Source organism: Myotis daubentonii, chromosome 3 (assembly GCF_963259705.1).
Source record: "Myotis daubentonii chromosome 3, mMyoDau2.1, whole genome shotgun sequence".
In the NCBI taxonomy this organism is placed as follows: Eukaryota; Metazoa; Chordata; class Mammalia; order Chiroptera; family Vespertilionidae; genus Myotis; species Myotis daubentonii.
Window position 1 is genome coordinate 216300434 of NC_081842.1, and position 13835 is coordinate 216314268.

The window sequence follows — 13835 nt, forward strand, 5'->3', positions numbered from 1 at the left end:
CACCCAAAAAGATACGAACCTTCAATGGGGGGAGAGAGGGGACACATGTAATACTTTCAACAATAAATATTTAATTTAAAAAAAGATATGAGCCTTTATTTCAAGAACCTCATTCAGACACAATGGCAAAGGGACACAGCGACAGCTCTCTGAGGCCAGCGACTGTGTCCCTTCTGTTCCCGACTACATTCCCAAGGCCCAGCAGGATGCCTGACACACAGTAGGCCCTCAGTACATAGTAGGTCCCCAATACGTACATACTGAACGAGTGATTTAATTGCATCTGTTCGAAATAGGAAATGTGAATTTCAATGAGGGCAAGGTCAGGGATACCGTGCAGAACAAACTCTGCTTCCTTAGTCATTTCTACGAGCACTTTTCTCAGCCACGTGACGGACAGCATGGTGAACTGGGAGTCTCAGATTTGGCTGCACTTCGCAAACAAAGCCAGCGGTTTCATCAGTGACATGGACACCCTGGAATGTGAGGCCACGCTGGCCTTGATGACAGTGGCCACGGAGGATGAAAGACCACCACGCACCGCCTCACAGAAGGAACGCGGCCACGTCCGTGTGGCCCAACCTGCCCGCTCCCGGAGGACCCGGTGTCCGAGCGACGCTGGGGCACGCACGCTGTCCTTCGCGGCCCGCTCCTCCCTGAGCCCTATCGCACGGCCCTGGTTTCTTGATCTAAAAATCGGTGTCGCATGCTTTCCATTTCTGGAAGGAAGAGCTTTCTGTGCTTAGTGGGGTTCTAGTGGTTTATCACTAAGCAAACCCCACTGCAAGGCAGGGGCCCTGGACGTGGAAACGCCTCTTCACTGCAGCGAAAGGCCGCGTTCTCGCCTCTCTGTGAGTAAACACGTCTGGAGTTTAGCGATGAGGCAGCGTCCTGCGTAGGTGACTTCCTTCCACAATTCTTGCCGGAAAGAAAGGAGCTGCCGATTCTTCCGTCTTCCAATCAATACAACACTCAAGTGCCTCGCCGCCCCCTGCGTGCGGCGTGGCCCCTTCGTTGTCTGTGAGCCGCCCCGTGACTGCCCACCCGCACCGAGTGATACCCTCGGCCCACGTAAGACGTGCACGAGAGACATTCCAGAGAAACTGGCCTTGGCCGCCGGTGAGAAAAGAACCTGTAACAAGGGCCCTAACCCTGTGCCCATGGGCTCTGCCACAGGCGTGGGGGCTGCGAATCCTTTCCCCGAAAATACGTGCACGGAAACGCTTACATCCGATTTCCGGGGACCCACAGCCCCGGGGGGCCCACAGATTTCAGGTCCGGGCCATCGTGTGGGGACCATCTACTGCAATACCCCCCAAGACTGCACGCTCCGGAGTGTCCCCAAGAGACGCTGCTCAGTAGACCATGCAAACGCAACGCTCGTCCAAGGTGTTTTGAAAAGAATACGTTAAACATGGCTAAGTACACGCACGCATCTGTAATGGACGCCTTTTCTGGACCTTCCTATGCTCACGTGCCCTGTCACTTGCTGGTAGTTTCCTAAACCTACTGGACATTTTGTGTGTGTGTGTGGGGGGGGGGGGTTCTGACCAGCATTTCCTGTAACTAATGCTCCCACAGGAGAGTGTAGGAACTAAGGCTTGTCCTAAAGAATGCCGTGGGGAGACAGTCTGAGTTCGTGAAGTCCTGGTCCGCGTTCTTCATGTCCCTCTTCACGGCACTCCAGCCAACGCAGACCACCAAGAGTGATGCGGACTTAACGGTGAATGCCACCCAGGGACCAGTATGGGAAACTGTTGGACCCAATAGTTCTATCATCTCCTCTCTTCCCACCATCCCCTCTCTTCCCACCATCATTCCCTCTTCCCACCATCATCTCCCCTCTTCCCACCATCATCCCCCCTCTTCCCACCATCATCCCCCCTCTTCCCACCATCATCCCCCCTCTTCCCACCATCATCCCCCCTCTTCCCACCATCATCTCCCCTCTTCCCACCATCCCCTCTCTTCCCATCATCCCCTCTCTTCCCACCATCATCTCCCCTCATACCACCATCCCCTCTCTTCCCACCATCATCTCCCCTCTTCCCACCATCATCCCCTCTCTTCCCACCATCATCTCCCCTCTTCCCACCATCATCTCCCCTCTTCCCACCATCCCCTCTTCCTTCTCAGTCTGCCCTGCCATTACTGCTCGTGGTTCAGTCGCTTCCACTTCAACCACCACTGACACATGCCACCACCTCTTTAACCAACACCCCTTCCCTTTCACTCTCTTTCCTTTGTTCCACCCAGGAATAAAAACAGGGTTGTCATTAAAATTACTAACAAGGAAGGGCCAACGGGGAAAAGGGGGGGACATCTGTAATACCTTCAGCAATAAAGATAAACTTAAACATTAATAAGACTATTAGGGTTATCAAGAAACGTAAATGACTGTCTTTGGGTTTAGCCTGATAGAAGGTAGAGGGGCCAGACTTTGTGACTTCAGAGAAGCAGCCTGAGCTCCAGCCTAGGAATTAAGACTCTTCCCCAAGAAGTTCCCATGGCTGGTTGTTTTACAGACACTTACTTTTATTTTACTTCATTTTTTAATGCACTTATTTTTATCCTAGCAACATCATTTACTATGCAAGTGTGAAGTTCGTTATTTCGTTTTGTAACGTAAGTGCGTATTACATATTTATGTGTTACATAGATTATGCGTCCTACCTGATGTTTCATGGCGTATAGGTGAAAGGTGCATATACACGTTATTTTAATTATTTTTCTCCTGTAAATACAGACTATCAGGGGTTCACAAAGGCTTTTGCTCCAGGCTAGCCAGGTCCCACCTGCCCTCTGCTGCACTGTTTACCTGGGAACAACTGGCCCACAGCTGAGGATATTGTCAATGGCAGGCGGGGCACTTCCTACTTCCTACATCAGATAAAACATTTCACACACTCACACTCACACACATACACTCACACACACACACTCACACACACACTCACACGCACACACTCATACACACTCACACACACACACTCTCACACACACACACACACACACTCTCACACACACTCACACACACACACACACACACACTCACACACACACACACACTCACACACACACACGCACATGCCAGGGGCATCGATTCTGGCCAGCGTGGAATGGATGGTGTCTTCTACTAGAAAAGACAAATGGATGTTTAAATAACTTTGCCGATGAATCCAAACCACAGCGCGTAATGTTAAGGACATGAATCATGTTTTTTGGAAAGTGGGCCCAGGAACTGTTCATCAGCGCCCGCTGAAAGGTTCACTGGAAGGTGACGGTGCTGGTGTCTGGTTTAGAGTGGGACCACAGGGTAGCGTGATGGAGTGAGTCCCGGGAGTCTGCGGTTTCGGGATGAATGGTGCCTTCTCGGGGAAGATGGAGGAGCGCTGGTTCCCTTGCAGGACGCTGCCAGCGTCCCTCCTCCTTCCCCGCCTTGCTGGTCCTCCGGGGGCCCAGTGCTCTGCTCAGGGGGTGCTGCCCTCAATTCCTGGCTCGGGGCCAGGCCCTGCTAACAGAGCACTGCCCCCTCCTATTCAAGTGCCTGGACACAGGCGTCCAGCTGGGCTAAGGAGAACAGAGCAGTTCCTGGAACTACTGCGGAAAAAGCGCCGTTTTCCCAGGGAAATTTGCTAAAAATGGCAAAAGAGAGGCCTAGAGCTTTGAGCGGGCCACCCTGCTACCACTTCGGGAACCCCTGCCTGAGAATAAAATCGACCTAGAGGAGAGGCAAGCCAAGAGAGGGAACGACAGGCTCCTAAGGACACCCCTTAGGCACCTGGAACCAGCAGTACCTGAAGCCAACTCCAGAGCCGGACTCCATGGGAGTCCATGGATTCCCCTGTGTACACAGGTCAGTTCGAGTGTGAGCTCTGCCACAGCTAAACGAGGGGTCTAAGGTGAATCTACTAATTGAAATGGGGATCCTTTCGCTAAATAAATATTGGGAAAGTTCTGCTTCCACTGACAAACTAAAAAATATTCAACCTCACTAAGTATACCTCGGTAGTAGTCCACAGATGTCATCAGAATTTCTCCATAAAACAGGGGATAAACTAGGGTGGCAGGAAGCGGTCAAGCTTATTGGAAACATTGTGATTACCCAAAGAAATCAGAAAACCAGGAAAAGGTATACTGAGCCCCGGCCTCGCTGGAGACCAGCTGCTGTTGAATTATATGGCAGCATCTTAGCTCCGTCAGGCCTTAGGCTGCTGCCCGATCGACTGACAGACACACCCCACAGGAGAGAATCACTTCCGAACACTAAGGTGTAAAGAGAACCTGGGGCCCTGGCCAGTGTGCTCAGTGGTTAGAGCATCGGCCTTCCCACCCAGGGGTGGAGGGCATGTACCTGGTTTGAAGGCTGGATCCCTGGTCCCAGTCGGGGAATGTTTGGGAGGCAACTGATCAATGCGACTCGCTCACATTGATGTCTCTCTCTCTCTCTCTCTCTCTCTCTCTCTCCCCCCCTCGCCCCCTTTCTCTAAAAATCAATAGAAAAAAATATCCTCAGGTGAGGATGAACAAAAATAATAAAATAATAAAGAGAACGTGGGAATTTTCTGGCCGGGGCCTTTCACCAGCCCTCGACTGTGGTCCACAGAAAGAAATAGAGCTCCATACACACACTCATTCTTTGAGACAAAAACTTCCCCAATCCCCCCTGACCCTCACTGTGTGCAACGCACTTTGATTATAACAACGCTGGTGCTGACCTCTAAGTGAGTTTCCTGGACCATTACTGACAGGTTTAGAAAACAGGGCAAGGCCAAGCGGGTGGGGCTCAGTGGCTGAGCATCGACCTATGAACCAGGAGGTCACGGTTCGATTCCCGGTTAGGGCACATGCCCAGGTTGTGGCTCGAACCCCAGTGTGGGGTGTGCAGGAGGCAACTGATCCATGATTCTGTCTCATCACTGATGTTTCTCTCTCTCTCCCTCCCTCTCCCATCCTCTCTGAAATCAATAAAAACATATGAAAAGGAAGAACACAGGGGCGGTGCTGAGACGCAGAGATGTAAGGCGATGTACCTGAGCGTGCTCACCGGGTTAGTGGCAGAGCTGGAACAAACCCTCGCGCTCACCCTACTGTGTGATCTGAAAGCAGAAAGCTGCTATCGTACACATTCTCAGGCAGCACGTTCCGGGCCCGGCTTAGGACAGCAGGAGAGATGACTCAGGTGGCCACCCAGCTATCTGTCCACACGGTTTCAGGCCGAGGCTCCAGGCCACTTCAAGACCACTTCACCCAAGCCGCCCGGGGACCTTGAACTGACCTCAATGGGAGAGCCTTCGCAGTCTGTGCCTACATTACCGACAGACAAGGCTGCAATGAACGCACAAAGGAGGATCAGAGGCGAGTTAGGCTTGAAAAAATTCATTCCATTCTCCTCACTCTATCCAAAGAGGAACACCACACGTACAATCTCTCTGTTGACTAACAGCATTGATGAAACTCCCCTCTCACCCCCGCCCCCCAATTTCATTATGGTGGAGCAGTAGGGGGTACAGCTTAGGTGCCCCCCCCCCCACAAAGAGCTGAAAATCCAATCTGGAGCTGGGGGCGGGGTGGGGGGTAGGGAAAAGGCTTCATTAAGGAGGTAAGATTTGAGTTGGGCTCAGAGATTAAGGAGGTAGAATTTAGAGCAGGGTGTGGGGCGGGGCAAGCAGCCAGACAGCAATGGGTTCATGCTGAGCAGTTGGGGGGCAGGAGAAGGCTGGCTCAGAGAGTGGGGTCAGATTTGGAGGGGGGTGAAGTCAGGTAGAAGAAGAAAAGTGAAAAGAAAATAGAGAGATTAACTGGCTAATATGGGTAGTGGCTAAACGTTAATATATTTGGAGAAACTTATTCCCATTTCTTGCCATCTTTTCCCACATTACAAATATGTTATGTAAGTTTAGCGCCAGCAGCTTACCTCTTACAAACGTCTGCCCTGGCTACACTCCGCCCACATCTTACCTCCTCACGTCCATGCTTCATCATTAATTACCATTTGCTTGACAGCCGACGCAGAGGAGGCGCTTCACACGTGCCGGCTGATCTCTCCATGCGTCTCATGTCTCAAGTTATGATCTACCGTCAATGCGTATACGGCAACATGAAATTAAGCAAATTATAGGGACCATGACGTGCTTTCGAAACTACCCCCCGAGTCACTTTCCCGGACGCCATCTCTTTCCTCCTGCTTCACTGAGAGGAAGTTCCCTAAAATGAAGCATCGGACTGGACTGGACTGGCCTTGTCTCCCTCCACCCCCGTTTAAAAAAGCCACTCGCGCCCTGACCGGTTTGGCTCAGTGGATAGAGCGGCGGCCTGCGGACTGAAGGGTCCCGGGTTCGATTCCGGTCAAGGGCATGTACCTTGGTTGCGGGCACATTCCCAGTGGGGGGCGTGCAGGAGGCAGCTGATCGATGTTTCTCTCTCATCGATGTTTCTAACTCTCTATCCCTTTCCCTTCCTCTCTGTAAAAAATCAATAAAATATATTTAAAAAAAATAAAAAATAAAAAAAATAAAGCCACTCGCCCGGTGCTGTATCGCTTAGGGGTGGCAAGCAGTCACCTCCTGGTGGTGAAGGCATCTCCCTGCCTGCCGGCCGTGTGCAAACCCGCATCCAGGCCCGTCAGAGAACAGAAGGAACACGCGGTCCTGTGGCTTCAGGGCAGTCCGTCCGGGGAGGGGGTAAGCCCGTCCCCGAGGACCCTCGTGGTCACGAACTCTCACATCCCCCCGATGAGGGGACGACACCCGGGTGTGTTGCCCTGCAGGCTCCCGGGCACCTCCTGAATGTTCCGTGTGACGCACGTTAGCACGGGGTCTTTAATGTGATTCGCTGCGTCTCATCCAGACTTCCCCCGTCATCACTGAAAACCAACCACTGGCTGTCAGAACGCACATGGGAAATGGGAAAACTCACTGTATGAAGGTGTCAGAAGGCAAAGCGAAGCCCACAGCCAGCGCTGCTCCCACCACGGCAGGGAGGCTGGGAACCCGCTCACGGCCTGCTGCCAGGAAGTGCGGAAGATTTTAGGGCAAGAATGCTGTTGACTAACCTCACCAGTCCCTCCGTCTCACTGTCCCGGACCCTCACTGCGTCCCTTCATCTTGCTTCACTGTGTAATATGTGTCTCTGGAAGCTCCCTTCAATCACTTTTTGAAAAAGAAGTTGAGGTGTACATGAATCAACTTGTATCATGCGGACGCCAAAAGCTTTTTGGCAAAAGAACAGGTAAGTGAAGTAAGCTCTCAAAGCCTGGGCCTCCGCACTCTGACAGGAGGCCGTGGCTGATGTTGAACGATACTGACCTGGCACCACTCAGTCTCCTATTGAAAAGATCAATGGAGCAAACATTCAATCCCTCTGAGGCCTTTAACTGTGAGAAGACACGCTGGACAGCTGGGGGAAGGGGTGGGGACATGCACCAAGAAGAACAGGGGACTTCCAGAAATCACTGCCCGGGCTAGAGAAGTGTGCCACCTTTAACAAAATGGCCTTTTATAAATACATATACTATACATATTTTGATTTCAGAGAGAAAGGGAGAGGGAGAGAGATAAAAACATCAATGATGAGAGAGAATCATTGATTGGCTGCCTCCTGCACGCCCCCTACTGGGGATCGAGCCCACAACCCGGGCATGTGCCCTTGACTAAAATCGAACTTGGGACCCTTCAGTCCGCAGGCTGACACTCTATCCACTGAGCCAAACTGGCGAGGGCCAAAATGGCTTTTTTTGACCTTTCTGGGTAGTACCTAAATTTGTGTCTAAAGTATATGTATTTACAATTTTTCTATAAACATTAAATAAAACAAACAAAAGAAAAGGCAGCCTGTAAACACAGCTCTGCAGCTCCAGAAGTTCATGACAACAACACTCAAAACACGAGAACAATTCGGACCATCCCCAGAGGACACTCGACGTCCCCAAAATGTCCATTTCCCGTGTGCCAGAAGGGAAGGGAGCGTGAACTGAGCGCGTGACTCTTAGCCATCAATAAAAGCTCCGCGTCTTTCACTCGGGAAACTTTCAACGTCAACCAATTCTTTAACTTCACTCTTCCTCATAGAAGGCGAGAATGTCTCGGGCGCACCCGGTATCTGTGTTCTCCAGAACAGCCCACCGTGAACGCACTGCGTGGGGACAGCTGCTGTCACGGCGGGAAGGCCAGCACAGTCCTGAACAGAGGACTGAAGGAAATAATAATGTCTGTGTTTACCCCGAAAGCAGAAGAACCGATACACATCCTTAAGTAATGCAATATTGTTGTTAACGACGGCATTAAATACTGTGTCGCCTCTCAGAGTCTTTGGAATATAATTAATCAGCGTGAGCAAATCGAGGTCCCTTCAGAATTCGCAGCCACCCTCTGCTTGCTTTTGTAACTAAGCTAAATTTATTTGGAAGATGCATATCCTGTAAGTAAATGCTATATATTCTAGAACATCAAACATTTTTACTCCCTAAATCACATGCAAAAATAAAGAGAAACGTAAGTTTACTTACCATCATCTAATTCTAACCTTAAAAGAATAAATATTTTCCTATAAACACACACCACGCAAAGGGCTACTGCTCCGTGTATTTCTATCAAGTTCCCAGGCTATAGTTTCTCTATAGGACAGAGATTCCTTCCACGGCGAGAGGAAAGGACTGCATTATAGAGAGCCAGATATTTTCCACGTCTGACAAAATGTTGGGAGCATAAATTTAAAGTTTTGGGTTTTGGCCTCACTGGTGAAAAAAAAAAAATGCATTTGACCAACGACAAGAGGCTCTTCTGTGATTATCTGAGAGCCCTCTCTTGTTCACTGCATCTGCTCTGCTAACCAGACTTCAGGCCAAGAGAAATCTCCCAAGCAGAGTGGGGGAAATATAAGAGTTTAAAACTGTTATCATTCCCTGAAGCAACTGCTCAAGATCATTTGCAAGAGTATTATAGTTTCAGACATTTATTTTGCTGCTTCGTTTGTAGATAAAGTCGTTTTGACGCCCATAGAAATCCTTGGAAATTCAGCCTCAAACGTTGAACATCACTAGCAGGGCTGCCTCTAACGTCGCGCAACAGCTAGGAAACCAAATCACGAGACCCTGTAAGCCCCCTTCCAGCCGCCTGAGCTTGCCTGGTGGAAGCGAGGGTCCAGGCCCCTCCACTCAGCCCCGGGTCTGCCTGTAGCGAAGCTCTCAGCAAGCTCTTCCGGACCTTCAGCCCCTGAACTCAACCAACTTCCCTGCGGAGTTCCACACACGGATTCATAAGATTCATTCAGTCCACTGGCCTGCTCGGAGAGGCAGCCCCCCGAAACCAAACTGGGGCCTGCAGAGGCGCCCAGCGGCCTCTCTCACCTCGCTGGGCCAAGGGGTCACCTGTCTCGGCCCTTCTGGGATCTCCCAGCACGCAAGCCCCCACCAAGGGAGCGCCTGTTCTGGCCCGCCCCCCCCCCCCCACCCCGCCCGAAGCCCCGCCGAGGGGCACCTATCCCCACCCCTCTCCCAGCGCCCTGCCCAAGGGGCACCTGTCCTCGCCCCTCTCCCTGTCCTGCCTGCCGGCACCTGTCCCCTCCCCGCCCGTGTCCCCCGCCCACCCGTGTCCCCTGCAGCGGGAGGGAGCACTGGATCCAAAAAGCCCGCCGCGCAGGCGGCGCCTCGCAGACAAACACCAGCCGGCGGCCCCACCCCGCCCGCGCGCCCGCCCCCCCACTCACCTCCGCTCCCGCTGCCCGCGCACACGCGTGTTCTCACACGCACTCCCGCACTCATAGAATCGCGCTCGCGCTCAGCCTCGCTCCCTAAGTCCGCGTGACCTCACACCCACTCCGCGCACTTCTCCCGCAGACACACGACGCGCACCCGTCAAAACACGCCGGCCCCGGGCACTCCCGCCTCAAAACCCACGCAGCCCCTCGCGCTCACTCTCCCGCTGCTTCGCGAACACGCGTGTCGCACACCGGCTCCTAAAACACGCCAGCGCCCCGCAGACTCACCCATGCCCCTCCCTGAGTCTCACACGCCCTGTCAACACACGCAGGTCCCCACGCGCACTCACGCGTCAAAACACACTGCTCGCTCCCCCCCCCCCGCGTAAACACTCGCGCCCCTCACCTTCCAGACCCCCCTCCTGCACACACGCTCACACCCGCTCCCCCAGTGTAAACATCCGCGCCCCCCACCGCGAGCACGCGTGCTCCCCACGCCCCGGGCGCGGCGCGCGCCCCCCCGGCCCCGCCCCCGCGCGCCCCCGCCGGCCGCCGCCCTCGATCGCACGCGCCTGGCCGACTCCCCGCCGCCGCGCACTCACTGGACTCGGGGAGTACGACCGCCGCTCGCAGCGCTGCCGCCTCGCCGCCGGGTCTGCCTCCTCCTCCCGCGCGGCCCCGCCCGGCCCGGTCCCCACCACAGCCCGGCCCGACCCGCTCGGCTCCACACGCCGCGGCTGCAAAGACTCGGCTCCGGGTACCGCCGTCTCCCCGCCACAGCCCGAGTGCGCCGCCCCGGCCAATGGCGGGGCGCGGCGGTGAGCTCACCGGCCCCGGCCCCGCCCGCGCGCCAATCCGCGGGCGCGACGTCACCGGGAGCCGGGCAGAGGCAGGTGTGGGGCGCGGAGCCGCCGGGCGCGGGGACTGCGCCGGAACTGCGCCCGAGCCGCGCGGCGCCGCGCTGGACGGCGGGGGCCCGGCCGGAGGGTGCGGGCGGAGCGCGTCCCCGCGGCCCGGAGCCTGCAGGCGAGGTCCGGGCGGGACACGACCCCTCGCGACGGCCCCGCCTGGACCCCCGCCCAGATTCCGGGAGCCCCGCCAGCGGGGGCGGCCGCGGTCCGCTCGAGGGCAGGGAAGGTACGAGCTCGACGGCAGCACTCGGGCTCATGGCCCCAGGAGGCCTCCTCGGGGATCCGCGCCACGAGGCAGGGGCGCACGGGCTGCGTGTTCTCTCCCCCGGAGCCGCCCACGCCCGGACGGTGGACTCCTGGCCCCGCGGCGCCGTCGGGTCTGCGTGGGAGCCCCGCGCCCCGTGGCCCTCGCGTACCTGGGCTCGGGCTTCCGACGCGGCCCTGGCGCACCCTGCGGCGGCAGCGTCTGCAATGCAGCCGCGGGAGGAGCGGGCACTGCGCAGGCCGAGCCGCGAGCGGGGGAGCGGGAAGGCTGGGCGGGAAGGAGGGGCGCAGGGCGCGGCTACGCAGCCGAAGGCGGAGGAGCCCGGGAGGAGGCGAGAGCAGTGGGCGGGTCCGGGTCCCGAGTGCGAAGGGGCCCTGGGCGTTGGTCAAGGTGGGGCCGAGAAGGTCTGCACAGTGAAGGAGAACAGCGGCCCCCGGGGATTTCGGGAGCACCCAGTGCTCAGGTCGCGGCTCTGAGCGCCTTAGCTGGAGTCGCAGGGCCTGGCCCGCTCCTCTGGTCTAGCCCCGGTGTCCCCAAGTTCACGTGTGTCAGCTTTCCCACCCGGCCGCTTCTGCAGAATAGCCTCTCGCCCTGGTCTCCCGCCTCCAGCCTCCAGCCCACGCCCAAGTCACACCTCTCCATTAAAGCTCAGCATCTCCCAGCAGCCTCTCCAGGCACCCCGCGTGGACACCACCCCCTCCCTTCTGTTTACGGGATAAAATCTGTTCCCCGATGCTATTCAAAGCCCCCACCCTACACGCTGGCCACGCACACAGAGCCGTTGACCTATGCAGGCTTGTGATGAGGTCATCTTTCCCCTTCATATTGTCCGTTATCTTTAAAATTGATTGTGTCTCCTTTCTGCCATCTGGGTTAAAAAGACTCTCAAACGATGGGGACAGCGTCTCTTTATTCTGACCCAAACACACACACACAAACAACCACAGGATTTTGCATAGCGCTTAAGCCTGTGCAGCCAAAATGGAACCGTTAGAGGCCAAGCCAAGGACCCAGGCAGGGTCCCAGCCTGCGCCACACCTCTGAGCCAGGCCCTGCCAGTTCTCGCTGTTGGGGGCTGACCACCGATTCTAAACCTCAGGAAGTCCCTCAGCAGCCCCGGCGAAGTCAGAACACGGAACATAGTCACAGTCCTGCTCCATCAAGTCCTCATATTCCTGCCCCCTCTGCCTCCCCCTCTCACGGCAAAGGACCCCATGCACGTCCCAACTCTGCTTATGTACCTTCTCCCCTTTCTGTTAGCCACACTCCTTTCCATTCCTTAAGGCCTGACTCCAAACGCACCTCGCCCCACCTCCCGGCTTTCCCGGACTCTGAGCAGACCTGTCCTGGGAGCTCTGTTAAAAATGCATTCGTAAAGGGGGTCTATTTGTTTCCGGGGCAGCAACGCAAGGGTTGTAGTCGATGGCAAGGGCTCTGGACACAAGCCGCCTACATGCACAGTTCGATTCTCCTGCTTGCAGAAGGCACGTCCCCTGCCTGTTGCTTGGGTGGGGCCGTTCCCTCCCGGATGGTCCCACACTGATTCCCCCGCCGCATCTCTGTCTTGGACGGAGGCCCATGCATACAAAGCTGGGTGGGGCGGGCTGGGTGTCTGAGCCGGCTCAGCTGGGACAGCATGCCAGAACCAAGGCCCACAGGTTGTCTGCTCTTGGGGGTGTTCATGTTCCTTTTCTCAGGGTAGGAAATGACAGGGTAAGGCATGCCCGTCATTCCAGCAAATCATTACACTGCATTTTATGGGGCTTTGAGGATGCCTGGGTCATTTTTTGAAATAGAGAAAAAGAAACCCAGCCGGCGTGGCTCAGTGGTTGAGCATCGATCTATGAACCAGGAGATCACGGTTCAATTCCTGCCCAGAGCACGTGCCTGGGTTGCAGGCTCAATCCCCAGTGTGGGGTGTGCAGGAGGCAGCCAATCAGTGATTCTCTCTCATCGTTTGATGTTTCTATCCCTCCCTCTCCCTTCCTCTCTGCGGAGGGCCTCACGATGAACCAAGCAGGTGTGGATCCTGTGGCAGGGGAGGAAGAAGAATGTCGGATGCCTGCTATCCACCTGCTGTTAGGCTAGACCAGGGTTGGGAATACCCGCCCGTGGGCCTTATACAGCCAGAGAAATCGTTTGGTCTGGCCCTGCCAAGCTGTTAGGGGTGAGTTAATTAAATGACCAAATAGAGCAGGCTAATTTTTTTGTTGTTAATCCTCATCCGAGGGTATTTTTCCACTGATATTTTAGAGAGAATGGAAGGGAGGGGGAGAGACAGAGAGAAACATCGATGTTAGAGGGACACATCGATTGGTTGCATCCTGCGCACGCCCTAACAGGGGCCAGGGATCGAGCCTGCAACTGAGATACGTGTACCTGACCAGAATCAAACCTGGGACCCTTCAGTCCGTGGGCTGATGCTCTATCCACTGAGCCAAACCAGCTAGGGCAGCAGGCTAACTGTTAAGTTGATAATTGTGTATGGCCTGAGAATGATGTTATAAATATCCAAATGGCCCTTAGCAACAAAAAGGTTCCCCACTCCTGCACTAGCCACTCACACGCTGCTGCCCTTTCTCCTGCACGCTGGATAGTGTATAGAGGACAAAACGAAGAACTCAAGCGGTCAGATAACTTGGCCAAAGACACAGAGATGGTCAGCAGCACACCTGGGGTTCAAGTCCCTACTATGATGGCTCTCCAAGTCCCTGAAGACTCCTGGGTCATTCGGGTACCATTTGGTTAAGAAAGCAGCCTGGCAATTTCCAGAAGCAGTGACCTGCCCGCCACACAACCCCCATCCCAGCAACGGTGAACGCTTGTTTCTGTAAAGATGTCGACTCTGCCGGGCCAGGTCCCTAAGTGACAGTGATGGGTAGAGCCCCCACTACCAACTGGCATTGAACTTGTGGCAAGAGTGAGAGAGAAACCACTGAGACTGGGCTGCACCAGAACCTGGC

General features: G+C 55.1%; 1 protein-coding gene across 11 annotated transcripts in view; it reads right to left on the reverse strand.

The window, feature by feature from the left end:
- The window catches only part of CAMTA1 (calmodulin binding transcription activator 1), a 683296-nt gene that overhangs the window by 42366 nt on the left and 627095 nt on the right, over positions 1-13835 (reverse strand). The window contains exon 1 of one of the 11 annotated variants that reach the window (XM_059691400.1): positions 11024-11121. The exons of 9 other annotated variants lie outside the window; for them this stretch is intronic. The gene's annotated coding sequence lies outside the window, so the exon portion shown is untranslated. Of the gene's footprint in view, positions 1-10298; positions 10502-11023; positions 11122-13835 lie in introns of those variants that run through there. One more of the 11 variants, XM_059691399.1, reaches the window with a different exon arrangement.